The 27,900-nt window shown below is 44.5% G+C and overlaps 1 long non-coding RNA gene across 1 annotated transcript; it reads right to left on the reverse strand.

Annotated features, from left to right (window-relative positions):
• Positions 1-3,015: 3,015 nt before the first annotated feature.
• LOC120884839 (uncharacterized) lies at positions 3,016-27,456 on the reverse strand. The gene is made up of 6 exons (XR_013428802.1): positions 25,221-27,456; positions 15,952-18,865; positions 15,412-15,482; positions 14,277-14,380; positions 10,297-10,533; positions 3,016-8,665 (listed from the first exon to the last, which is right to left on the reverse strand). It is a non-coding gene; the product is annotated as an uncharacterized LOC120884839 (long non-coding RNA).
• Between the last annotated feature and the right edge of the window lie 444 nt (positions 27,457-27,900).

Here is a 27,900-nt window from a genome sequence, read left to right on the forward strand (position 1 = left end):
AGAACAAGGCTGAATAAAAGCTGATTGAAATCACAGAGCATCTGGACTGTTTGCAAGCATTTGAAGTCGACTCCGCCTTACTACACTTCTCCCCTTCAATCTTGGCAAATGAGGCAAAACCCAGCGATCTTGAAGTACAAAAATTTATTAGACGAAAAAAAAAAAAAAGAAAGAAGAAGAAAGAAAAGGAGTGTGGAGATGAGTAATGTTTGAACGCATTCCAGAATCTTCTGTCCGAGGCAAACCCACACTAGTTTGCAAGGTGACGATGGCATTGGCACAGTGAATGTCACAAGCCTCAGCATCGGAAGCTGACATCATTGAATCTTTGTCCTCACAGGGCAGCAGGGTGGCAGCTCACTCACCCTGGCCGATAATTGTCTTCCCCGGCAACCTGGATGGCCTCCCACCGGAGCTCCATCCTGTCACGGTTCAGCCGTGACCTAGGTCGCAGCTCAAGTTTCAGGCCTGTTGTGGCATTACACCAAAATAAATTGAGAGAGGAATAATACAGAAATTAAAAGCGACACATCTTGAGTCTGCTTTTCAAATCCTCTCTCGGGGGAGAAAAAAAATGGCCTTTTGAAATTGTGGGGAAAAAAGAGAATGGTCCAGCCACCCCTGTACTCAAAGTGGAGTAAAGCACCTCTCTCCACCCACCAGAGACTCCTGTGGGGGCTGCTCACACCACACTGAGCTTTCTAAGCATCGTTTTAAATGGTTCTCAACAGTTCTGGGGTGGGGACACAAAGAGGGCACAGGGCCAGCCTTTCCCGAGGGTGGAGTGGCCAGCAGCCTCTGACCCTGGTAGAGACTTCCCAGCTTCTAACCCTTTTCTTTCTTTTGTTATTCAAAAACCATGTGTTGATCCCCTACAAGGGATTGGGTTCCATACTTGGTGCTTATCCCACTAACATGAAGGAGCAGAGCAGAGCTCCCGTGATGTAGGTCTCAAAAGACTGAAGGGAACAAGGCAGAGGGGACCCGGTGCATCTCAGGGCTTAGGCTGTGGGTGGTGTGAACACCCCAGAGTAAAATAGGAATTCTGCTTGCACTGATCCTTTGGTTGCTGGGTAAAATCATTCTGAAAGTTGTCTCTTTAATTCTTAATATAATGATTTTATATTGCTTGCAATTAATTTTATATAGCTTCCTTCCTTCCTCCCTCAATTCTTTCTCCTTTTTCTTACCTACCTTCCTTTCTACTTTCCCTCCCTCTCTTTATTTTTTTCCCTTTTTTTTCTTACATCTCTGTCTGTAAGTCTCTCTTTCATTTCATTACAAAAGTAGAAGAGAAAATATGCCAAAAATATCTCATGACTGTCGGGCGCAGTGGTGCCCGCCATTAATCCCAGTGACTTGGGAGGCTGAGGCAGGAGGATCGCAAGTTCAAAGCCAGCCTCAGCAAAATGGAGGCATTAAGCAATTGAGTGAGACTCTGTTTCTAAATAAAATACAAAATAGGGCTGGGGATGTGGCTCAGTGCTTGAGTGCCCCTGAGTTCAATCCCTGGTACCAAAAAAAAAGAAAGAAAGAAAGAAAGAAAGAAAAAAATCTCATGACTGAGCCTCTGCTTGCTTGGGTCTGGGATAAGGTGGGGTTTTCTGTGTTCACTTCTCATCATCCACAGTTGAAATGGTTCCTCTCTGTGTAGTTGTGCTCCCCTGTGTCTTCCACTTTTCCCTTCCACTCCTCTTCTTACCTCCATGTGTGACCTGGCTTGAAGCACTCAGGGGTGAGCTCACACTTTTATTGGCTCTGTGCAGGGCCTGTGGGGTCTCCCCACATGGAAGCCAGCCTCAACCCTGCTGAGGTTGAGAACAGGGCCGGGTTCCCACCACACTTCTCCCAACCTCCTCCCAACCCTGGTGTCCCCGGCGCTTCTTCTCCATGAACTAGATTGTCACATGGCACAGTGCCTCATCTGCCCACTTTGGGGTAAACAACTCCTTTTTACCGCATTCTGCAATTCCTGATGCGCGTGAGTGACCCTACAGCATGTTCTAAACATATACAGTCTCCAGCTGGGGTGTGGCTCCACAGAGGGCTTGCCCAGCAAGAGTGAAGTCCTGGGTCAGGTCCCCGGCACAGAGTTTGTGTGTATGTGGGGGGGACAACCATACATAGTTGTGCTCTTTCTTTTTGAGTCAATTGAGTCCCATTTTTGCAAACAAAACCCAACTCTTTGCCGCACTCTGAATAAATTCAAAGCCGTTCTTTTATCTGGAGAACTTTCTGCTTTTATACTTCAGGGTCAATATTGATATTAGCTAAAATTTTGGAAGACTTCTGTTATGGTTTGGAAATGAGGTGTCCCCCGAAAGCCGGGGGAATATTTCAAATTTGAATGACTGGGTGGCAACTGTAGGGAGGTGGGGCGCAGCTGAAGAAGATGGGTTTCTGTGGATATGCCCTGGAGGATTTCATCCTTCTCCTTTCTCTGTGCTCCCTGCTGCCATAAATGGAGACGCTTCTCTGCCATGCCCTTCCGCCATGATGTCCTGCCTCACCTTGGGCCCAGAGAGATGGACGTGGCCAACCAGGAACTAAGTAAACCTCTGGAACCACAAGCCAAAGTGACCTTAGTTTGACCCCCAGGGAAAGGAGAGCAACTCAAAGAAGCCTGGGTTGAAGAACTTCGATTTTGTAAAGAACCCCTAGGTTCCTATGATAGAACACTTTTTTGGGGGGAGGATTTAATTCTAGCAAAAAATGATCCTATTTTCCTCAGATGCTTTTATTTTTATCTATTTTTTTTTTATTACCAAACATAAATGACTGAACTGTGAAAATTCGGTAAAGCACATGGTTGGAACTTTTTTTTTATTCTTGTTTATATCAAGTCCAGTAAAGTCAAATCTAATTTTTTTTTTTTTTTACAGAACAAATCGGACCCACGTTCTTCTATAAAAATAGATTTTGAGGGAAAATGGGAAATTGACAATTTCCCTAAGAAATGTCTATTAAGAAGTCGTCTTTTCCATTTGAATAATGACCAGAGATCAGGCATTCCTGTATCCTTTATTTTTTTTTTCCTCTTTATTAATGAATTAGAATATACAATTGATTCAGAATTAAATAAAACTCTCATAAGCATCATTCACGTCTTCATTACCAGTCACTTGTACTTTGTAAAACTGGATTTCCATTTAAATGGCTTCATGTCAAAATGGGAGTTGATGGTGGCTGTGGGGAGCCCAGCTGGGGAGCAGACTGACCTGGTCCAGCTTGGAGCCTGTGCAGCGGGTGCAGACAGCTTCCGGGTGAGTACAGCCAGATGCGGGCAGTGGCTGATGGGCAAGTACAGGAACTCAGGGATGTAAGCGGCTGGACCAGGAAGAGAGGGAAGCATCCACGTGGCTCCCCACTCAAGGACTCCTGGGAGCTTTAATCAAGGACCCTGGCTTCTTGCATCCCTCATGCCTCCCTGCACGTAAGGAGTCTCCTTTTAATATGTCAATGTCCTTAGTGGATCATCTCCTGCGTGTCTTGTGGCTTGTGTCCAGATTCACAGGGGCTCCTCTGGACAGTTGGGACCATAGACTTGCTTTCTACTCATCAGGAAGTCTGAGAATTCTTTCTCAGGCAGAAGGCAGGAGCTTGGCTCAGACTAGGGCTCGGGGGTGACCATTTTTTTTTCTTCTTCTTCTTCTTCTTCTTCTCCTCCTCCTTTCTGATTCACTGGTTGCATTGAAAATGTGAGAACACAATGTTATGCGATTAATTTTTTCTTTTCTAATTCTGATACTGTTTGCAAGAAGTGACAGATTTTAGAATAACTAAATAATTTCTAGTGTCACTTTTTTCTCCCAATATTAGTATCACATGTGAAACCTGATATTTTGAGACGTTTCATCACCCATCTGGTTCTCTAGGAATCTTCAAAAAGTGAAAGTACTTTTAAAAGGAAGGAGAAAGACAGATAAAGAAAGAGGAAGAATGTTTTATGTGTTTGTTGATGTCCATCTTGCTTGAGTACTTTGTAGTATTAACCGCAGGCTGTAATTAACTTTGCATTATTATCCAGTCTTAATGACTTGGGAGATAGGCTAAATATTTTAACATAATTGGTGTCTCCATGCAGTGCTTAGATTGGGGATTGATTCTTTGCAATAGATTGTTGGAAAGTCTTAGTGAAACCGCATTTATACTGGAGTCAAGTAAACCTGTGTGGATACAGAGCTGGGAGAAAATGAAATCCTCACTCTTGCTTGTGAGAGCTGATCTTGGCTTCTGCTGCCTGCTTGTGTACTATCATTAGATCTTAGAGAATCATGTGGTCACGGTGGACCAGATCATTCTTGGGGACAGATATGCTAGTGAAAGCTTCCTCAGGTATTCCTTTCTCCTTGGAACAAGTGGTCACATGACCTTGAGAGGCCATTCCAGACTTTCTTCTGTTATTTTGTACTTTGGGCTACAAAGGAATAGTTTTACTCTTTCATCTTCTTATCCAGAGTCATGTTCTTAATGAATACACTATCTCTACAAGCCATTCTGTGAGCTGTGTTGGAGTTTTAAGTATCCCCCACAAGGTTTTCAAAATGTTACTCTATTATAAATCTCTATGAGGATATGAGTTCCGAGTCTGTCTTCCTTTGTCTTGGCTATCTCAGTTTCACTTCCAGGGATGCTCTTATTCCAAAGCGCACTCACCAGTGACATTCCCGGACTGAACCATTCATGAGCAACCACCTGCATACGTGGGTACCCATGCATACTGCTACAAAGATGCTGTGCATTTTTTAAAAAGACCACGTGTGATTCACTCCAGAAAGAACAGTGATACAATATGAAGAAATCTATTCATGTACATGACCACCTTAATAAATGAATCACCATTCAGCATTTGTTGACCTGAATAAATGCTGAAATGTGTCTTAATAAAGATAATATCGACTTCTGACATTTCTGTAATGGGGCTAGATCTCTATATCCTTAACGTGACAAAACTATACCCCACACAAATGCACACATGCAACTCACATATTCTTTTTATTGTCAGTATCATAATACCAGATTTTGTAGAAAGCTCCTAAAAGAAATTTCTGCTAATCAATAGCAAGTCCTGGATTCCTATTATCACCAATAGTATTTAAAATTATTCTAGAAATACTAGTCAAAAGGAATTAAACTGAAAGAGGCAAAAATTGTCATTACTTGAAGATGATATAACATGATTGCACATCAGAAAAACCCACAAGAACTAATACACCTTAGTTAAAGCAAAAAAAAAAAAAGAACAGTTACTAAAAATAAAATTAGCAACACCTAACACCCTACTTATTTATTCAACAAACTTTTTTTTTTTTTTTTTGGTACCAGGAATTGAACCCAGGTGTGCTTAACATTAAGCAACATCCCTATCCCTTTTTTTTAAAATTTAGAGACAAGGTCTTGTTAAGTTGCTTAGGGCCTTGCTAATATTGCTGAGGCTGGCTTTGAACTTGTGGTCCTCCTGCCTCAGCCTCCTGAGTTGCCGGATTGCAGGCATGCATCACTGCACCAGGCTTCAACAACCTTTTTGAAAGGGTCCATTTTGCTGGACAGTGGGGACACACCTATAATGGGTTTGAGTCATTGTTTTCCAACTCCTTGCTTTGTAATCAAAAGACATAAACAATATACAAACAAGCCAATGCACACGCGGACAGATTCTCAGGTAGCAGTCAGTGCTGTGAGGGAATTCGGGACAATCCTGTGTGGGGGTGAGGGACTCAGGGCCAGGGCAGGTGATGGGAAGAGTCCTACAGCACCCAGCCTGCAGGAAGGCCTCTCTCAGCAGGTCGAATGTGAGCTGAGATGTGAAGGATGGAAATAGGCAGTTAGACAAAGAGCCAGAGGAAGGGAATGGAGAAAGAAGCTCAAGGACAAGAGTGTGGCACTTTAGAGTGACCGGGAAGAGCCAGCGTGTTGGGGCAGGGGCTCTGGCTCAAGCAGGACACCTTTAGGAGGCTGGATCTCAGCTTGGTGCAGTGGGATTCCACTGCAGGGGTTTCAGGGAGTGTCATTGGTGTGACCTTCTGGGCTACTGAGAAAGCTAGCCCTGGTGGATAGGTGGAACGTGGTCTTGGGAAATATGGGGTGGAAACCAAGTGACCCATGGTCTAGGCGAGGGGAGATGGTGATGGGGTGGCCTCAGGAAAACACAAGTGAGTTAGACGTGCATTTCAGATGCAGAAAGAACCACCAGCGCTTGCTAACAGATTGATGTGGGGAATGAGTAGGAGGAGAATCAGGGTGTAATTCAAAGATTCCATTCACAATAGAAAAACAAACACAAACACGAAACCTCCGAGAATAAATCATATAGGAGACGTCCAAAATCCTTGTGAAGAAAACTCTGAAAATCTGCTGAAGGATTTAAAGAAAAAGAAAAAAAAAAGATTTACATAATAAAAACAAATTTACAGAGCTAATATCCACAGTTTGAAGAAAATGGAGTTCACAAGGCAATCCCAGTGGGGGACTTGGGTTTTTGTTGTTATTGTCAGTGGCGGTGTTTTTTTGTTTGTTTGTTTGTTTTTAACATGACACCAATGAGACTAAGGTTCATCTGGAAGAATAAACATCTATTTGGGACCAGCTAAGATAATTTGGGGTGAAAAAACAAAAATGGCTCAGGAGGCTGAGACAGGAGGATGGCAAGTTCAAAGTCAGCCTCAGCCATGGCAAGGTGTTAAGCAACTCAGTGAGACCCTGTCTCTAAATAAAATACAAAAAAAGATAGGGCTGGGGATGTGGCTCAGTGGTCGAGTGCCCCTGAGTTTGATCCCCAGTACTAGAACAACAACGACAACAAGAACAAAAAACTAAAGAAATACACACACAAAAAAATTTTTTTTAAAAAGTGCCAGTAGAACATAGTCTCTAACAACTACTAAAATGTAAAATAAAGTCATAGAAATAGTAACTTGGCGTCACTGTGTAGGAACAGGAGTAAAGAAGCAGATTAATGGGCAATTTGGAAGTAGATCCTGATATTGACTTATTTACTACATTACGTACAGTGGCATTACCTAGGCAAAAGAGGCACATTAGTACATGTACATTGTTGGGTAGTCCTTTTTTAAAAAAAAAAAGTAACTATTTTACTTACTCTTCATCAAAACAGATTCAAATGGGTCACAGACATAAAGGGAAAAATGAGTAATTTTGTAATCTTAGACCGAGGAAGACCTTTCCATGCATCATATAATAATTAGAAACCCGTGAGAAGTGATTGCCAACTCAAACGACAAAAATATGGAAAACTTGCTTGTATGCCAAGAAGCCAGCAAGTGAACACAAACCTCAAAGTTAAAATATAATTGAACTATCAAGTTCCGGGGGGGCTTAAATTTCATCTATATGTTTGCAACGAGCTCCAGCCAAACATTTGAGTAGGTTGGATTGTGTCCCCTCCAAAGATATGTTCACATCCTAATCCCCAGAACCTGAGAACGAGATGGTGTTTGGAAACAGGGTCTTTGCAGACATCATGGAGTGAGTTGAGGTTCAGTCATCCTGGATGGGGTGGGCCCTAATCCAGCAACAATTCTTATAAGAAAAAAATGTGGACACAGAGGCACTCGGAGGGAAGAAGGCCCCGTGAAGAGGAAAGCAGAAGTTGGAATAATGCAACTACAAGCTAAAGGATGCCAACTCCTTCCCTAGGACCTCAGAGGCCCGGCCCTGCCAAGACCATGATTTAGGATTTCTGGCCTCCAGAATGGTGGGAATAGACATTTCTGCTCTTTTTGAGTCACCCAGTTTATGGTAATTTGCTACATCAGCCCCTGGAAAATAGGATGCACACTAGTGTCTAATAGGAATATTAGGATTTTGCCAAACAAATCTCTTCTTCGGTTCCATTTTAATACACACATAAATAAAAAAAGCCAACATGACATAGATTTGTTACAGTTGTTAAGTCTTGAGAGTGTGAATAAAGGGCTTCTGCTTTCAACATGTCTGTAGGGTGAGGTTATTTTTTTTTTAATGTATATATTACCCTTATAACAGAATGTACTCTTAAAAGAAAGAAAAATACATAATGAAAATCTGCTATCATGCCATGAGTGGAATCCAACAAATTCAGTTATGTAAAATGAAAGGTCATGCTATTGGAGGATGAATATGAGCAGCTAGCCAGCCCCGAGCTCTGGGGTCCCCATGTTCCTTTTCAAATCCACCATGGCCCCAGCTGGACCTTGTCACCGTGGTGGTGGGTTTCCATGCTGGTTAAGAGCCATGGGGTTGATTTCTAGGTCTTGAGTCCTGCTGGGAGCTGGGGATAATGACTCTCCTCCTGACATTTCCCAGTTGGTTAGCACCTGTTTTGTGGCTTCCACTGGAGGTGCTGGCCGGCGGAATTCATCAGAACCAGGGACCCGGCCTCTCTCCTCCCAAGACTGCATTGCCTGGCAAAATCTGCGGTCCACTCCACAGTCTTCTCTATCACCCATGGCTCTTGAGAGCTGCAGCCTGTCCCCTCTGAGAACTTGGATACATAAAGGACAGAAACCAGTAGCCATTCAGTATACCTCCGGGTGCCTTTCTATAAGAGATGCTAAGGGGCTGGGGATGTGGCTCAAGCGGTAGCGCGCTCGCCTAGCATGCGTGCGGCCCGGGTTCGATCCTCAGCAGCACCACATACCAACAAAGATGTTGTGTCCGCCGAGAACTAAGAAAAAATAAATAAATGTTAAAATTCTCTCTCTCTCTCTCTCTCTCTCTCTCTCTCTCTGTCCCCCGCCCCTCATTCTAAAAAAAAAAAAAAAAAAAAAAAAAAGAGATGCTAAGGAAGTGTGTGTGCGCCATCTTATATATCACACCACAACTTGGGTAAGGAATATTGTAAAAGAACAATTAGTATTACCATATCTTATATAATTCAAAGGCTTAGTTCAGCTACTTTAAACATTTAAATGTTTTAAATATTCCTGTTCTAGACTCGTTTTTCATTGATAACTGATTATTGGCTTGGTTAGTTCTACCACATTGTCATTTGCCTTATGTGATCATTAATAGTTTACCGCTCAATTGTTCGGCCAATTTTATACAGCAGTCTACACTTATCTGCAGTTTCCATTTACTTTTGTCTAATACTAATTGATCAATTCCAGAAATAAACAATTCACAAGTTTTAAATTATGCACTGACCTGAGTCGTGTGAAGAAATCTCATGTCATCTCACCCTGTCTCGGCTGGGACATAAATCATCCCTTTGTCCAATGTATCCATATTATGTATGCTACCTGCCCGTTAGTCACTTCTTAGCTGTCTGGGATATCAGATTGACTGTCAAGGTATGGCAATGCTTGTGTTGGAGTTATCAATATGTAGTAGCCTGATGTAGTCGTCTAAGACTGCATCACAATACCTATGTCATTTAGCTCACTTTTCTCTTTACATAGGCATGGTTTCATCCCACATTGTCACAAAAAGAATAGGGTACAATAAGATATTTTGAGAGAGAGATAGAAATCACATTTATAAACATTTTATTACAATGTGTTGGTATAACTGTTATTTTATTGTTATTAGTTTCTTACTGTGTCTAATTTATAAATTAAGCTTTATGATATATATGTATATATAGAAAAATGTAGTCAGTTTAGGGTTTGGTACTGTCTGTGGTTTCAGGCACCCATTGGGGGTCTTGGGAAGCATCTCCTGAGGATAAGGGGTGGGGTAACTACTATATATAAATATAAACTCATTTTCCAGAATTTTTTTTTTTACCTTTTTCAATCCACCTTACAAGCGGCCCTCTCAGCAGAACTGCTAGAATTAAATTGGTTTACCTGAACTGAAGGTATATAATTGGATCCCTTAGCAGGGTTTTAATTGTTAACTCTATGATTATTAACTGACCCTCCAACAGTCCCTGAGGGAAAGGGGTGTCCCTTTAACATTGCCACTTTGGACTACCTAAAATATTGACAACTCCAGTTGCTAACAACTTGCTTTTCTTGTAAAAAATAATACCACCTTTGTAGATCTTTGTAAATGCTTCACTCCCCATTGTACCCCACCGAGTCCCATTTCATCCATGACAAAGCCCTCTGGAATCTTCTCTAACCCAGAAAACCTAAGGCCATTCCATAGCATTCGACCTGAATTCTCCCTTTGACTTTCAATTGTTCCAACTTACCAAAACCTGTGCTTGAATTAGAGGGGCCCAGTAGCCCTGGCCCTGCCTCCCCCAGACCAACTGAGCGGCCGAGCAAAGTCAAAAGGTCCAAATCTTAGCCTGGTCCATCTAGGTACAAGCCAAGTCATGGGAAGCCCTCCAGCCCCCCACAGACAAACCTCTCTCCAGCAGGAAGGTCACAGGAAGAGAGGCTGCACGCATTCACTGTCTCCTTGGCCTGCTGCTGCCCGACTTCCTTTGGGCTCACCAGACGATGTTTAGGCGCCAGACACATAGCATGGTGCCATTTGCGTGTCTGTGTTAAAGTTGACTTAATTAGGAGACTCTACCTCAAATGCATGCTTAAATGAATTCTCTTCGTGGTGAAACATTTTTGTCTGCTGCCTATCGCTGTCCTGAAAAAGAACAGAACACACAAATTGCGCAGCAGCTCTGAAGTCATGTTTACACGCATTGATGTGCAGTAGGAAAAGAAAACGGTACTGGGGTCGAGTGAACTCCTGTAGGATAAATAGAGATAAATAATTCAGATTCTCATTATAATAGAGGCATATAGCTGGGGCGCGATGGAAGCGCCGGGCCTTTGTGAGAATCGGTATGCCGCGGGAGTTCAGGGGCTATAGCATGTAATCTAGCATTAATATTAACATAAATCAGAGGCAGGAATTAGCAATATTTCTAAAGTCTTATAGGATAACTGAATTCACACTATATCGTCGAGTCCTCCTGGGCATTTTAGTAATCGGGTAATAGAAATGTTGAAGTAGTTGAGATGTTCTTTATATTACTCTATGAAAAGATCTTTAACACAATGTCTTTAGTAGACAGTTTTGATAGAACACGTTGAACAAAAAGAAATATGCCTATTTTGGTAATATGGGTATGTTTCATTAGCTCAGCCTGCAGCGATATGACATTACATTCTAAAAGGAATACAATTAATAACAATGAGAGATTTTTAGCTCTCAGAGTGTAGCTGGAGGAACGGAGCAGGATGTCAGGGCAATTAAGCGGAGGCACTGCATTACCTTTGTCTGCACACCCTTAACATCACCCTGTCTCAATGTGTTGAATAGTTATTTCTTTAGTGGAGAATTTGTAATTTATTTTGATGTTTCCTATAATTCAGACCACTATTATAAAAAAAAATGATTTTCTCCCTCTCTCTCTCTCTTTCCAGGTAAGGAAAAAAAAAATCTTTTAAAATAACTAGCTAGTAGAAATTAACATTTCTTTGGATTGGCATAGCTTCCATTTTTTTTTTTTCTAGAAGGGAATAAATGACTGCAAGGGAGATGCATACAATGACTGTTGGGGATGAAAGCCAACAGAAGCATCCTCCCCAGGAAGGCAGAAAAGTATACAACCACCCAGGAGCTCCTGAACTCCATGCATTCTGTAGGAGCAATCCAGGGGAAAGAGTTGCACTTTGAGACTATTCAAATAATCAGGCAGGGTCGTGTTTTACTCAGTGTTAACCTTTAAGTTTTATGTTAAGTGACAGTGAAGGTTCCGGAACACGGTGATTCACCAGAGTCTCGAAGGGCAGAGATTTCCTTTATCTGTAAAGAGGCTTCATTCCACTTGGCAATTCCAAAACTGCTCTGGGCTCCGCTCACTGGTCAGTTTTATCGGGAACACAAGATAAAGTGTATCACAACATGAAAATACTGATTTTTCAAGACAGATGAGGAAGAGGCCAGTTTGAAATCCCATTTGGGGGCTTCAAGTTTTCAGTCTCATGGCTGGTTTGGTCCAAATGGGGGAGTCTTCAGGTAAGGGGGGGGCGGGGAGGGACAGATGAGAAAGAGAGGGCTGGAGGGCTGGTGGGGGACAGGGGAGACCCACTAATCACCCCTGCTGGCTTTCCCTGGTGAGCACCCACAGTGGGTAAGCAGGTGTCTGGGAACCCTGCTGAGCTGAGCCTTGGGGGCATTGAAACGCAGCTCCATTTCCACCCATGAGTAATGTATTAAAACGTTGTAGCTAATAAATTGTTAATCCGAGAAGCTGCAGGTTATTTCTTCCTGGCACAGCGACTTAGTTAATGTAACACCAACCTGGCCATCGCTCTGGCCGCCTGTTAGCTTCTGTGCCCTTTTCCCAAGGCTTTCCCCACGCAGCCAAGTCCCTCTGCCTGTGACCACTGCTTAGTTCCTGCATATATGCAGACGCACACACCTCTTCAGACAATTAAATCACACCGCACTGCCCAGGGACGGGAGACGGCGAGTGTCGCGCGAGCGGTCCCCCACCCCCGCTAAGTATTATTGACGAATCCATCAAGAGCAGTGATGCATTGGCTTCCCCCTTACCTACAAGGACACTAGGGCCGCGGTGACATGCTGTCACCGTGGTAACTGCGGCTGAAGTGAACAGCCTGTTAGGATAGGTGACCTCTGTTGGCAGTGCGCCTAGAGATGTAGCACTCGCCCGGCTGCCATGTCATGGGGACCCCAAGGAGCAGCCCAGTGCCCTCAAATTGATTCATTAGGCCCTAAACGTATCGATCGCTCCAATTTGCAGGAATTTATTATATTGATATTGGACTGATTAACATTTTGTGCCAGACTGGTTCGATATGTGCTTGTAACAGCTTTTAATGATTAATTGACTTTTATGATTCCATCTCAGGGCTGTCAGTGAGCTGTGAACTGTGGGCAGGCTGGCTCCCGGGCTGTCTCTCCAGTGGCACTGGGCAGTGATTGAATACCTAGGAAATTAGTGTCCTTGCTGTCTCATTTTATGAAAGATAAATGCTATGACATTTAATGCAGACCTTAATTTAGAACAGAACGAAGCCGATCATTTTGCAATTTAATCATAAACAGGTAAATATCAAAACTTGTTTAGCATTTTACAAGTTAAGCACACAGAAAACAGAGGCAAAGTGGACCAGGCAACCAGGGAGCCGGCAGAAGGTAAAATAAAATAATATGGGTTGGAACTGTGCAGCATTTTAATAATCACGTAATTTATGAGGGCCAACATCCGAGCCCGTTTTTCAGCCCAGAATATACTGCTCTCATTCACTCGGTGGTGAGCCGAGGGCGTGGCGCCTGGCCCAAGCTGAACAGTTAGCATTTACCTTCCTGGCCTAGTGGGCCCTGTAATATTGCCTGGTGAGTCGAGGAAAATACATTGACTGATTTGCCTCAAAAGTAAATAGCAGGATAAGGGACAGGCTCTCGTTTAATATGTGCCCCTGACATGTAATAAGGGGAATATCACATTCAGCATGGTTTATGTGTTACCTAAAACAACCATAAACATTATGAAAAGACGGCAGGAAGAAGACGAGATTTTATTGTGTTCGCTAACAACAGAGAAAGAGGAATAGGAAGGCTGGGGGCTGTCAGCTCACACCTCTTGCATTCATATTTAAAGCATATTTCCTTCCTTTCATTTTAATTAAAAGACTTAAGTTAGGGAGAAACTGTCTAAACATCATGTCAAATTATTCATGTTTGTACATATAAGGAATAAAATGAAATGGTTCTGTGCGTGGTTCTTCTTTCTTCTTTACCATTCCGTATTTTTTTCCCTGTCTATTTGTGCAGACTGAGGACACCTTTATTTGATGTGCAGTTGTCACTTGCTAATGTGCAACCTCACCCTATGTAGTGTACATATTTTATGGCCCTCGTCTGAGGTATGCTCATTCCAGTCCTCCAGTGGTGCCACCCAATCCTACGGTGCATCCACAACAGGAACCATTATGCTGCCTTGCTCATTTTTTTTGGGGGGGGGTGGGTGGTACCAGGGATTGAACTCAGAGGCACTCGACCACCAAGCCACATCTCCAGTCCTATTCTGTATTTTATTTAGAGACAGGGTCTCACCGAGTTGCTTAGCACCTCGCTTTTGCTGAGGTTGGCTTGGAACTCATGATCCTCCTGCCTCAGCCTCCTGAGCTGCTGGGATTACAGGCGAATGCCTTGCTTGTTACTGATGGGTAGGGGGCCTTAGGCCACCTCCCTTATTCAATCTGTGGGCAAGCTACTTTATATGGCTTCTACTTGTGTTTGTGATGATGGTTTTTGCTTTTGTGATTCTTATATCTGATGCAAATCAAGGATTGACTTGGCTCCTGAATAGAGATGCATATACAGGCCTATCTGGGAATAGACTATCTCACCTGTATGGTCGGGAGTACCTTGAACTCGCTGTCCGTCCCAGATGACCGAGTCCCACTGGGTGTCGATAGTCCTTGTCTAGCTTGGCATCGTGATTCCCTGCCCCCTGTCAAATGCAGGAAGCACACAGCTAGGACAAGAGCATTCGAAAAGCTCCGAGTGCCTCCCTCCTGTTTGTAAATTGGGAAATCACACACATCCTCCCTTTTTGTTGGATCACAATCCCAAACAGCAAAACAAACTTTCTCCCTGCCTCTAACCTAAACAATAATGTCCCCTAAACAATAATGACTGGCTTTCCACCTTCTCTCTTGATGGCCGGTCTTCAGTATCCCACCTGATATTCATTTCTGACAAATCTTGTCCAAGCCAATATTTTCATATGCTGAAGGATGACTGGGATTTTGGGTATATAATCCGATATAGCCCCATGCAAACCCATTATAGCGTGTGACACGCCACATATAGACCAATTCTACAGAGACCTGTGTTTTGTTGCTTAGGGATCTGATTCTCTTCATTCTGCCAAAATACCATATCCCCAAGCTCAGAGGGGAAAAATGGGTCTTTTTCCAATGGCTCCCATTATTGCTAGAAAAGGGAAATGAGAAACAAGGGGCTGTCCCAAGGCTCTGCTCTGGGCTCCTTCTGTGTCTCACACACACACACACACACACACACACACACACAGACACTCTCTCTCACACACACACACACATACACACACACGCTGGCGCACACAAATACTGATTGTATATTGGTTCTGCCCAATCCTCCCCTCGGGGAGGGGTCAACCTCATGAGTGCCTTGTCCACATCACTTGTTCATTCTGCTCCTCCGAGTAGAACCTGGATTTCTTGACTTGGTCAAAACTCATTGGTTTTATCTCTCCTGCATTCATTCTGCAGGGAGAATTTTCAGGACTCACTGAATACTCTCCTGCCTAATTCTTTCCTATCACTAATGGAATAGCTTTCTGTATCTATTTTATCTTCTGGTTCTGCTGTCAGATACCTGTCATACTATTAGCAGGAAACCCATGAAAAATTTAACAGGGAAAAAAAAATGTTGATTTCCCCAAGTGGACTGCTAGAATACATTCTCCCTGTATCCTGTGTTAGCTTTCAAAATCCTTACCTCTTAGTAAGCACTTTAACTCAGAGAAAGGTACAGAAATTGTGGGACATGATGTTATTCCAATCTGGCACCTAAGGAAAATATTCAAAAGTTTAAGCAAACAAAATTCAAAGTTTCTTATTTAAAAAAAAATTTTTTTTTGCTCTATACATTTTCCTCTATGCAATTTTCCTCTGTCTTTTTAAGGCCTGCTAAAGAACCATTATGTTATATTCTTTACTTCATAATCCTAAAATATGCAAAAGACCTGTATGGAATTATTTATATGTACTAAAAACCCCAGTGCCAAATATTTTATATTTTTGATTCCAGAAATTCTATTATATATTGAAATCTTACTTAGTAATTGCTCCTAAAGTTGATGACATAATTGGTCACTGGTTTGAAAATTCATTTTCTCTTATAATTATATGAGTGTGCCTCTAACCTAAACAATAATGTCCTGGGGGAAAAAATCTCTTCACTTAGTGTCTTGGTCCACTTGGACTGTTATAACAAAGTACTTATGGATTAGGTGGCTTATATACAACGGGTATTTACCTCTCACAGTTCTAAGATCAGGATGCAGCATGGCTGGATTCTGGTAAGGGCCCTCTGAGTTGCAGTCTGCCGATTTCTCCTTGTGTCTTCACGTGGTGGAAAGGTTGGAGCTGGTTCTCTGGTCTCTTCTTGGAGGCTCCACCTTGACATTCATCATCTCCCAAAGTCTCAACCTCTGAAAACCACCACCGGTGGGGAGGAGACTTCAACATATGTATTTTGGGGAGGACATGGACATTCAGTCCATAACACTTAGGAAAACATGTTTTTTTTTTTTTTCTCAGCTATTTCAAGTAGCCACATAAGTTGTGGTTTTAAACCTCGCCAAGTCTATCTCTTCGTCTATCTTTATAAGGTCTCAGAAAGGAAGCGTTTATTGGCTTCTATGTTTTGGTCTTTGAAAAGATACTGAAATGTCAGTACATATTTAGTGTTTCCAAATATCGAAACTTGGTGGAGATGCCTAGAAAACATCTGGCTTGAAGCGATGTCTCATGTTTGATCCAAATGTTTCAACGCTCTGCAGACGAAAAGACGGATTTTTTCTTCCCCCCAAATTCTTCATTCCTTTCCAGTACCAATGATTCCTTTGCCTGAGACCAAGAGGCAGCCTGATCATTGCGTGGATGTTACCGTGGGGCCAGCCCGCCTGGCTCCGGGGCTGCCCTGTGCTTTTCTGAGGAGTGTGCATTGCTCAGCATGCAGAGGTTGGAGGGCTGACAGACAATGGTCCCAGGGATGGGCTGGCAGGCTGAAAGGTGGCTCCGCCCCTCAACTCCTCCCTCCCCTCTCCTCCCTGTTCTAGGTTGGAAGATAAAACCAGGTGAGCAAAGGGAAGCTCCTTTTCCCTCTCTCCCAGGTGTGCCTCTACCAAAATGAATAACTTGTCAGCACCTGCTAGGTTTGGGCCACAGAGGCCTCAGGTTCCCCCAGTTCTGGGTGAAGAGGTAACTAGCAGCTTCTCTAGGAATAAAGGCTTAGCACAATCCAGATCTGGGTTTTCATTCTGATCCCGAGTAGCCTGGGATCACCCTCTGTTCCTGGATTCCTTTTCTTCTCTTTTTCAACAACAGACAAAACAGACAAATTCAGTTCTAAAAAGAAAAGTCAGCCTTTCTTAGGAGGTTTGCCGTTGAGTGATGCCGGATCAGAGAGAATAAGAGAGAGACCTGGGAGGTGATAACAGACATCTTGGTCTGGGTGACAGTGACGGACGCACTCTAGAGTGAGGTCCCCCCAGCTCCCAGATGCCATGCCTGGTCTTACTTCTGTGCTGGTGTGAGTCCTCCCCGCTGCACCGAGCTGTTTTGGATACAGGTGGGCTGGGGTTTTAGTGACGAGCTGGGACAGAACGCCTCTTGGGCAGGGGCTCCAGAGTGCAATGCAGGTTGGCAGGGCTGATCCTGCAGGAGGGTGGGCAACAGAGTTCAAAGTTCCTGATGCTCTGAGCACTGATATGCGCTGCACCCACATCAGGGGCCTGACTGGGTGACCCAGGTGAGGCATCTGGATCCACCGGTGAAGGCCATGCCTGCAGTCAAGTGTGAGACCGTGGTGTTCCAGAGAAGCCCTCTGAGTTGGAACAGGTCTCTCCAGCAGGTGTGGGACAGAGATGAGCAGGGGCTTCACTCAGGTTCCAGGAGGGGTGAGGTGTGGAGGGGTGAGGTGGGGAGAGGTGAGGTGGGGAGGGGTGAGGCAGAGCACTCAAGCAGAGGGGTCGACACAACTGTAAGTCCCTCTCTGAGACAGGTGGTGCAGTGACGCAGTCCCACCATTTCCCACGGGGTGATCCGTGTGCCACTGACGGACAAGGTGGTGGGAAAAAACTAAGTACAATGGAGTGAGTGTCAGGACTGAACTTTGGGAGATACCACCATCTCTCACGTGACCTCCAACCCAAGCCGCTAGGAACTGGAGGTGTTTGCTTGGGCTCTGAGTCCACATGAAATCCGACCTCATCCGGCCTCAAGTCCACATTCTTCAGACTGTGCCAGGCTGGCTGGGCGTGCAGGCGACTGGGACCATCCCTCCGCCTGAAGGCAGGCCGAGGGCAGCAGAGCAAATGCAGGGACCTCCTTCTGGGCTAGGTTTGGATCTAACGGGCATGAGGCTTTGGAAGGCTGAGAAACATAGACCTGGAGGAACATTCTGAGTCCTTAAGCTGCCTAGGAAGGGGAGGAAGCCCTTGGCCCAGCACCCCTTTGCTTCTTCCTGTCTCACTCTTAGGTCTCCGCCGCTGAGTTCCTGCTCCCTGTGGCCAGGCTTCTGAGTGCTGATGGCCACCCCCTCTGCCTCCCTGATGCTGTGCCCCAGCGACCTACCTGCCAGAGTACACTGATTCACCCCCCTGCAGGTCAGAGCTGGCCCTCCTTGGAGACTGTTCTAGAAGCTTCCTAGAGAGGTGTCCACTTTCCCCAGGATGGTCTGGCCCTCAACCCTGTGGTCTCTCAGGTCTGACACTTTACGGTTTCATCATGTTCACTCTGGACACAGCCAACACTATGTGGTCATAAGAACACTCAACACCTCCCGGATTAACCAGTTTCCTTCCATTTTTTTTTTTTTTTTTTTTATCCAATGGACCCATCGTTACCTCTGAGGTTAAAAAGAAAACCAGGCAGAAAAAGTGGAGAGCAAGGTAAATAACGGCAGGAGCAGGTGGCAGAATTTCTCATTTGGGCTCATTTGTCTCCTACAGCTGCTCTGTTTCTCCAATGTGTTTCTGTACCTGGGAATGGATTCTTCAAATTGTGTATTAACTATCACAAATGCAACTTCTGCCGTATCAAGACATTTGCAGGAAATATTACAATTATAATTTCTAGGTCGATAAAACTGAAAACAATGTTGATCCGGTTGACATAATTCACTCCACTTTTCAGAGAGCTTCTGGTAAGGCCCTTCCAAAAAGACTCTGGAAGAAAATAAACAATCTTAAGGTAGAGAGCATCTCATAGAGACGAACGTAAAGAGGTAAAGAGGTTCATGGTGGCCTGGCAGTATCTGGTTGTTTACCTAAAATAGATGGGCAATTGGTAGTGAAGATTCTTCTCTCTCTTTTTTTTTTTTTCCAAAAAGTACCCCTTGAGTTTCCACCCAATGTGATTGGTTTTGAAATTGTCAAGCCCTTTAGAGACATATGAAAAAAACAGGGACTCTGAACGCAGCTCAGTACAACAGGTGTGGCTGCATGTGACGTTTGGGAGACACTTGAGTAAGGCCAGCAAGAAAACACACACACACACACACACACACACACAAAATACAGATCCATGTAGACACATATATACATATGCACATGCACACACACTCACCCACACACACACATGCACAGACACACTCACACACACACATCTGAATACACTCGAGATCAGGCTGCTAAGTCTAATATATTAGAATTTTTTCGTAAAGCACTAGATTAGGCCCCCAAGGAAAACAGTGCATTTTGGGGAACAGACGTACATTACATTTGCATAAAAATAGAAATTTTGGGTCCATGAAAAGACTAAGCAGCTCTAGGAGACCCCTGGCACCCCCAGCTTGCTCACTGCCCTTGAGAGGTGGGAGAAAGACTGAGGCTAATTCTCTAAGACAAACCGAGAGGAGGCCCGGGTCCCCTTCGCCTGTCTACCTTGTAGGCAGGGTACAAGGAGGTCTAATCAGAGTTCTCAAGCATCTGCTTTTTACTGAAATGTCTGGGGGCCTTCATTGAAGGGGCTCTTGGTTCATTTTGTCCTGAGCGGCCCAGGCATCTGAGCTACCTAGTTAGCTTCTTGGGGGTCTCTCTGTGTTGTGAGGGGAGCAAAGAAATACTGAGGTGGTCTCGGTACCTCTTCTACCCTATGGTGGAGGTCAACCCAGAGGGGCCAAGGTAGGGTGCAGTCCAGGGTGAGGGTCTGCGCTCCACAGGCCTGAACAATACGTCCCCACCTGCCACCATGAGCTAATGGGCCAGGGAACTCACTAGAACTTACCATCTTGATTTTTTCCCCCTGTAAGTGGAAATTCTTGGTCTATGTATTTTACAAAAACCATGGGGGGGGGGGCATGGGAAGAAATAAATAAATCTTTTCTTATAAAGATGGAAAGACAGTTGTAAAAACCAGGTCATTAATAAAAGCAATGTGTCCTTAGTGAATGAGTGCAGAGAAGGACAGTAACCCAAGCTGTCCATCCGTCCCAGGTTGAATGGACTCACTGGGTGGCAACGGTCGGCAGGGGACGTGTGACTGGAGGTAGCTCACTGGGGTCCACCCTAGGAGGATCCATCTTTCCTGTGGCCCTTTCCTCTCACTCTGTTCCCTGGCCACCATCATGGAGAGGCACTTCTCCACTTCACCCTTCCGCCATGATGTTCTGCCTCGCCTCAGGCCCAGAGCAACGAAGTCAGCCCATCACGGACAGAATCTCAGAAACAGCCTCGAGGAAACTTGTCCTCCTCTTATTGTTCTCCTTAGATATTTTGGTCACGGTGGCAAAAAGGTGGCTAATACTTCCATCATCTCAACCTGTTGGGATTTGGACCTTAGACTCTCCAAAGGCTCATGTGCTAAAGACTTGGTCTCTGGTCCAGTGGCGCCACTGGGAGGCGGTGTGACCTTTAAGAGGTGAAGTTGTGTGGGAAGAAGTCAGGTCATGGGGGGATGCCCTTGAAGGAGACACTGGGTACCTTCCTCTCCCTCTGTTTCCTTCTAGTCATCATGAAGTGAGAAGCTTTGCTCCGTCATGTGTTCCCCCGATGAGGTTCTGCCTCACTATAGGTCCAAAGTGGTGGGGCCAAGTGACTATAAAATGGTACTTCGAAAACAAACCTTTCCTTCTTTATGTTGATTTTCTCAGGTATTTTGTCACCATAACGGACAGCTGACTGACTCACAGCCTAAAGCACCAATATCTTAAATGGCAAGTCTTCACAACTGAGATCATTAAATACTAAAATGACTCTAATTGCTCAGAAGCTGCAGCTCCTCACTAATTCATACACTAACCCAATAAATGAGCCTGAGATAATCACCTTGAATGTGATGCTTGGTGGTTCTTGTCTCCTGTGAGGGCACCAGATCTTCTAAGTCCTTGCTCTCCCAGCGATGGGCCATCTTCACCCAGAACAAGACGATAAGATGCTGGAGTTTGAAAGAATGCCCCTCCACCCTTTGACAGGGAAGAAGCCCATGTTCCAGAAACATAGAGAAGATTCCTAGCACCGTGGAGCATGAGGCCCAGGTCACTGTCGCAAACTCGGGGTCCAGGTGCGTGGTACATGAGGGTTTGAAATGAGCACAAGTACATGCTCAAATCACCTGATAGAAAAAATCTGCTGCTGCTATTTCTCTCTCAGGACCACAGGAATGCTATTTTCTCAGTGAGCTCTGAGCATGATGTGCTCTAGGCTGTGTCTACGTGATGTATTTCTTCACCCAGAAAGTGAAAACTCAGACGGTTTGCACCATATTTTTGGAAACAGCTGGCTGATTGACGAGATTTTTAATTTTTCACAGGAATGTTTGATGTTGGGGAGACTGTAGTGCTAAAGTCCTCTGAGGAAAGAAAAGATTCATATAAGTTTTCCATAAATATTTCATATTTCACTTTAATGACGATGAACAGAAATCCGGGGACTGAAGAGATGATCCTGATTTCCCTACACACCAACTAAAGATCCAGCTTCCAAACTCTTGGCGATCCTCTCCCACTTTGAGAATCTGAATTCTTTAGAATTCAGCTGTTTCCAAACTCGTCTTCCGCATTTTCAAGGGAAATTTCAGTTAATTTGTGATATGCGGTTATTGCCGTTTTTGAATAAACATGCCTGAATATTTGGTCAAAATGCTTAAATCACCTGAGTTTGCAATGAATGGGCCAATGATTTTCATGCTTCACACGTAATCGACACCCAACATATGTTCATTAGGTGGGTTTGACCAATATCAAATATTCATTATTTTAATATAGTAAAACATTAACATATGATCCCTGTATGTTACATAGTAATAAGATATTGATATAAATGCATAATAACAAATATATTAAATTGAAGTGAATGATATCTCTCAAGGCTACTACATATGAGTAAGTAGGTGATTCAAAGAGCTCCAAGACATGAAAAGGAATTCATATCTATTGAATATGTAGTAGATGCTCGTCATGGTCCTAGATGCTTCATAAACCATCTTACTTAATTTTTACAGAAATCTAGGAGTAAAGCCTACTTTGTATAGCATGCAGATAGGGGAAATCCAGGCTCAGAGAGGTGAAGGAATCGTTCAAAATGATACAGCAAGCAGCCAAAGAAGCCTGAAAGTTAACTTGAGACTGTTTGGTTCCAAAGGCTCCGTCTTTCTCTCCTGATGCTCCCTTAAGCAGGCGCTCTTCAGGCGTGTCTCTACCCTGCTTGAAAATTCTCCCACCAGGTTCTCCCAAATTCACAGTGAAGGTGCATCCATGTTGCCCACAGATGAACAGGTGCAGCTGAAGAGATGGGGTGGGAATCTCTCTGCCTCTTTCACTCTGGCTCTAAAGGAAAACCTCGGATGGGCTGCCTGTCCTCTCTCAACCAAACACGATGGGCTTGCCCCTGGGCGAGGACCAAGCTGATCATCCCAACCATGAGTGAAAAGAGTAAGGGAAGGTGTATTACAGGTACGAAGTGCACTGGAGGGAAGTCTCAGAGCAGTAGCTCCCTGAACAAAGAAAGTAAAGGGCTGTGACTGGGGAGACTTCATGCAGATTCATGTATTCATAGAGACCCATCAGCCTATACGTGAGGGTGGGCAGTTACTGTGCATGCTCGGTTCACGGTCACCCATCACATGATCAAAAAAAGTGGTGCACAGAGAAGCCTCTGGGTGTGCAATTTAGCACTACAATGGACAGAGTTTACACTAGGTCCCCTAAAAAGAGTGCATTGAGTGGCGCAGCCATCTTGGCTGGCTCTTCCCAGTGTCTCTGGACGGCTTTAGCAGCCTTTGAAGGGGAAGCAGCCCGTCCCGTGGAAGCACAGGCAATCTTCTCTAATAGTGCCTGCCTTGTGGCTAACACCTGGCCTGTGTCCTAGGGTCCAGCAGGTTGGACACGATGAGATCCTTACTTCCCAGCCTCATTGAGAAAACACTGTATGAGGCCAGACCCAGACCAGAAAGAAAGATGAGGAACTGCACAGAGGAGGGTCGCCAAACACCTGTGCACCTAGCAACATTCGGGCTCCGTTCACCTCCACGGGAGTGCTTGCTGTCACTCTGTCAGACCCAGGCTGACCCTAAGACAGAGACCTGGGCTAATGAGGTCTGTCCCCCCTGATGACATTTTATTGTGACCAAGAAGAAGAAAGAGAAGGAAGGAACCGGGCGCAGTGGCGCACGCCTGTCATCCCAGCGACTCTGGAGGCTGAGGCAGGAGGATCAAGAGTTCAAAGCCAGCCTCAGCAAAAGCGAGGCACTAAGCGACAGTGAGACCCTGACTCTAAATAAAACACAAAGCAGGGCTGGGGATGGGGTTCAGTGGTCGAGTGCCCATAAGTTCAGTCCCTGGTATCATCCCCCTACAAAAAAAAGAGAGAAGAATAGACGCTGGGAATTACGAGCCCCACAGCAGTCGGCCACCAGAATAGCCCACCCAAGGGAGCCCTTGGAGAAACAAGGTGGGTGCTCCGTGTGGGTAGGGGGAGGAAAGGCACTGAGTCAGCTCCCCCCTGACCCCTGGGCCAGCCACCAAGGCCCAATTTGTACTTGCCTCTGGAATTCAGATGTCAGGAAATAGAAACAAAAATCTAAAAGACAAGATTATTTAATAACAGGTTTGCCATTGTTCGGCCTGCCAGACTTCTTCCTTGTTTCCGATTTGGTCATGTCTCTAAAAACTGTAAATATGCTCATTTCACGAGCATTTATCTGATCCTGGCCACAAGCCTTTCTGCATTGTGCCAGGTAGAGACACCAATCAAAGTGAAGAACTGTTTGCTGCTGGACAATTTCACCACAATGGTGTCTTGTTCACTGTGGGTTTCAGGGTTGGGAATTCTGGGTGTGGTGGTGCACACCTGTAATCCCAGCGGCTCAGAAGGCTGAGACAGGAGGATCAAGAGTTCGAAGACAGCCTCAGCAAAGCAACTCAGTGAGACCCTGTCTCTAGATGAAATACAAAATAGGGCTGGGGATGTGGCTCAGTGGTGGAGTGCCCCTGAGTTTAATCCCCAGGACTCCCCCCCACCCCCCCCAAAAAATGTAGTACTTATCTTACATTTGGTGGCACATGCCTATAATCCCAGCTCTGAAGGAGTCTGAGGCAGGAGGATCTCCAGTTTGAGACCAGCCTTGACAACTTAGGGAGACCTTGTTTCAAAATGTAAAAAAATTGCTGAGGATACAGCGCAGTAGGAGCACACTCACCTAGCGTGCGTGAGGCCTTGTGTTCCATCCCTAGTACCGGAAACGACCATTTCAGGCCTTCACTGTCACTGGGCTAAGTTTTTTCCTCCGCTTTTCAATGGCATGAGATGGGAGGCACTGACTCAAAGTATTTGGATGGGTGAGAGGGAGGGTGTTGGTGAAGGAGAAAAGAGGGAGATCTCTTCGCCAAGATTTGCAGGTGTTAAATATAAATCCCAAATCGGTTACTGTGACTCTCCTGAGATTGGAGAAGGAAGTGGGTGGGTGGATTGGTGGGTAAGGGTGGCAAAAGCAGGCCAGAAACCAAGGACTCCATCTGAGACATCTGAACAGATACTTCCTACATGGGGGTGGGATTTACATAAGCATTTTCTTGAGTCCTGATAACAAAGCCAGGCCTTGAAAGACATTTCACTTTCCCTGCCTATAAGCAAGGCCAGTACCTTCCAAGATGCACGAATCCCTCATCAACAACAACAAAATGTTTCGAAACCTTTCCAAATCACGGCAGAAGAAAGAGTAAGGAGATGGCAAGCCCGAGATGGCAAGCCCGCCGCCAGCCGGGCATCCCAGCTGCCCTTTTTATCAGGGATGTTTTTAATCTCATCACACAGAGCTTCTGGAGCCTTCTATTCAGGACCTGCATTAGCTTCTTGATTTCTCCCCCAACAGAAACTGATCCCTTAGACCTTCCTCATCAACCTTAACCCTTTCAAAAAGTACTCAGGGTTAGAGATGCAGAGCTCAGGGGTAGAGCATTTGCCTAGATCTCCAGCAAACACACACACACACACACACACACACACACACACACACAATTAATGTTTGCCCTCTAAGAACCTATAAAAAATATGCCCATTGCCCTTACAAGCAGCAAAGACCTACCTGCAGAAAGAGGAGGCGTGCGATTTTTCCAGTGAAAGGGTCTTTTTAAAGAGCCGAATTGTTACTAATGGTATATTGTATCTGAAATGAAATGGATGCACTTTTGAAAGATAATGAACATAGCACTTCCACATTGTCAGTACCCACTCTCCACTCTTCTGAAAAGTGCATGCTGTACGGTATTTGCAGGGATCCTACAAAAGAGAAACTTTAGATGATTTAAATACCTAACCATTCCTAATTGTTACTCAGAATAAAACGCTGTACTTCTTAAGTGCCCCCCCCAAACACTGTTTTTTTGTACCTCTATTTAAAGCCTGAAAATAAAATGCGTTTGCATGTGAATGGCAGGTCCCTCCTGGTGGCAGTGTGAGCACTCTGCCCTTGGGGCCTGGGGAAGGTGTGAGTAGGGCACTTGAACCCACTTGTCCATACTTCATGGCCACCCGGGATGTGCTAGCAGAGATTCTGTAGGGGGTAAACGGGAATGAGGAGCTGGGGATGTAGCTCAGAGGCAGAGCACTTGCCTAGCATGAGCAAGGCCCTGGGTTCAATCCCCAGCAGCACCCAAAAATAAAGTGAATGCAATTTTCTGTGCCTAAACTTCAAAAATTCAGTTTCATTGGCAGGTGGAACCATTCCACTCGATTTTCCTCTCATCTGGCCTTGAGATGCTGAGCAGTTCCACAGCTGGAAGAATCCCAGGCCGGTTGATATATTCCAGTTTAGAGTCTTGTAAGGACAAAGTTTCCAGGGGCTCCTACACCATTCTGCCCGGCATCCTTATCTGTGCAAGTGCACTGTTCACAACAGAGAGGACGGTTTGTGAAGTTTTTGAAGTTGTATCCCCAGAATGCTTCGTTCACAACAAAACACTCAGATCCGTGGCCCAGTGGAGAATATTGTACCTTCAGGTCACTGGATGTTTTTCAGTAACCACTTAACCTGAATCCCTTAGGCTATGTGTTTAAGTTCACTTCCTCTCTTCCTGTTCTAATTAAGACAGGGAAATCATGGAGATGTTTGCTGTTACTGTTTTCCTACAGCAGCCCGGGCTGTGCCCTCTGCCTTTTGCGTAGGCACTGCCACCCTGGACCCCTCATTCAGCCCTTGCAGTTCCCCATTATACAAGAAGCAATTGTTGCCTACTTTTCAACCATCCCAACCCAGCTTTTTTGCTCCTGTTGAAACAAACCCTTTTTCTCCTTTAAAAAAAAATAGCATTCTTTGATTTGGGGGGATTCAACTTATTTCACTTAGCATGATAGTCTCCAGTTCTATCCATTTACCGGCAAATAATTTCATTCTTCTTTATAGCTGAAAGTTCTCTCTGATATGAGAATGCTAACACACAGTGGGGGGCGGGGAGAATAGAAATGCCTTGGGTTAGAGAAAGGGGGATGAAGGGAAAGGGGGATGGGAATAGGAGAGACAGTAGAATGAGTTGGACATCACTTTCTTGTGTTCATATGTGAATACACGATCAGTGTAACTCCACATCATGTACAACCACAGGATGGAGAGTTATACTCCACGTAGGCATAGGTCAAAATACACTCTACTGTCATGTGTATCTATAAAGAACAAATAAAACAATTAAAATAGTTCTTTGGAATATCTATGTTTTCCCTGTCCTTTCTTGGGTACGGCTCCCAGAACAGAGGTCCCTACACAAGGAGAAAATGAGCGAGACTTCCTACCTTCAAGACTTTTCAACTCATTCCAGTCCCTGGCTTGGCCCTTCTCGAGAAACACAAGAGTGAATGACCATCTCTCCCACTCCCTCTCTCTTTCTCTCTCTCTCTCTCTCTTTTCCACCTTTTTTCCACTGGTGCATTACAGTGGTCCCGAAGATGGGGTTTGTTGCTACACATTTGTACATGCACACAGTGTGACAGCATCATTTGGCCAATGTCACTCTCCAGCACGTCCCCCTCCCTCCCTCCCTGTCTCTCTCCCTGAGGTCCCTTTCCTCTACCGATCTCCCTTTGATTTTCATGAGATCTGCCCCCATTTTTTCTTTTCCTTTTTCCTCTCTAGCTTCTGCATATAAGAGAAAACATAGGACCTTCCTTGTTTGACTTATTTCACTTGACATATGGCTTCCAATTCCATCCAGTTTCCTACAAATGACATATTTTCAATTTTTCATTATGGTTGAATGAAATTCTGTTGTATATATATATATATATAGATATAGATATAGATATAGATATAGATATATAGATATAGATATAGATATAGATATGGATATATAGATATAGATAGATAGATAGATAGATAGATAGATAGATAGATAGATAGATAGATACCACGTTTTCTTTATCCATTCATCCAGTGATGGACACCAAGGCTGGTTTCATAGTTTGGCTATTGTGAATTGTGCTGCTGTAAACATGGGCATGCATGTATTACTGTAGTATGAAGACTTTAATTCTTTAGGATAAATACAGAGAATTGGTATAGTTGGGTCATATGACGGTTCCATGCCTAGTCAAATTTTGAGGAATCTCCCTACTGTTTTCTGCCGCAGTCCGGCTGCAGCAAAATAACCGAGGGGGGGTGGTGGTGGTGACGAACAACTTGTGTAGACTGACACAGCAGGAGTGGGAGCCGTTTATTGTAGGACAGGAGGGGTATATATACATTCCACACAGCTTATCTAATTAACATAAACTCG

This window comes from Ictidomys tridecemlineatus, chromosome 12, assembly GCF_052094955.1.
Source record: "Ictidomys tridecemlineatus isolate mIctTri1 chromosome 12, mIctTri1.hap1, whole genome shotgun sequence".
Classification (NCBI taxonomy): domain Eukaryota; kingdom Metazoa; phylum Chordata; class Mammalia; order Rodentia; family Sciuridae; genus Ictidomys; species Ictidomys tridecemlineatus.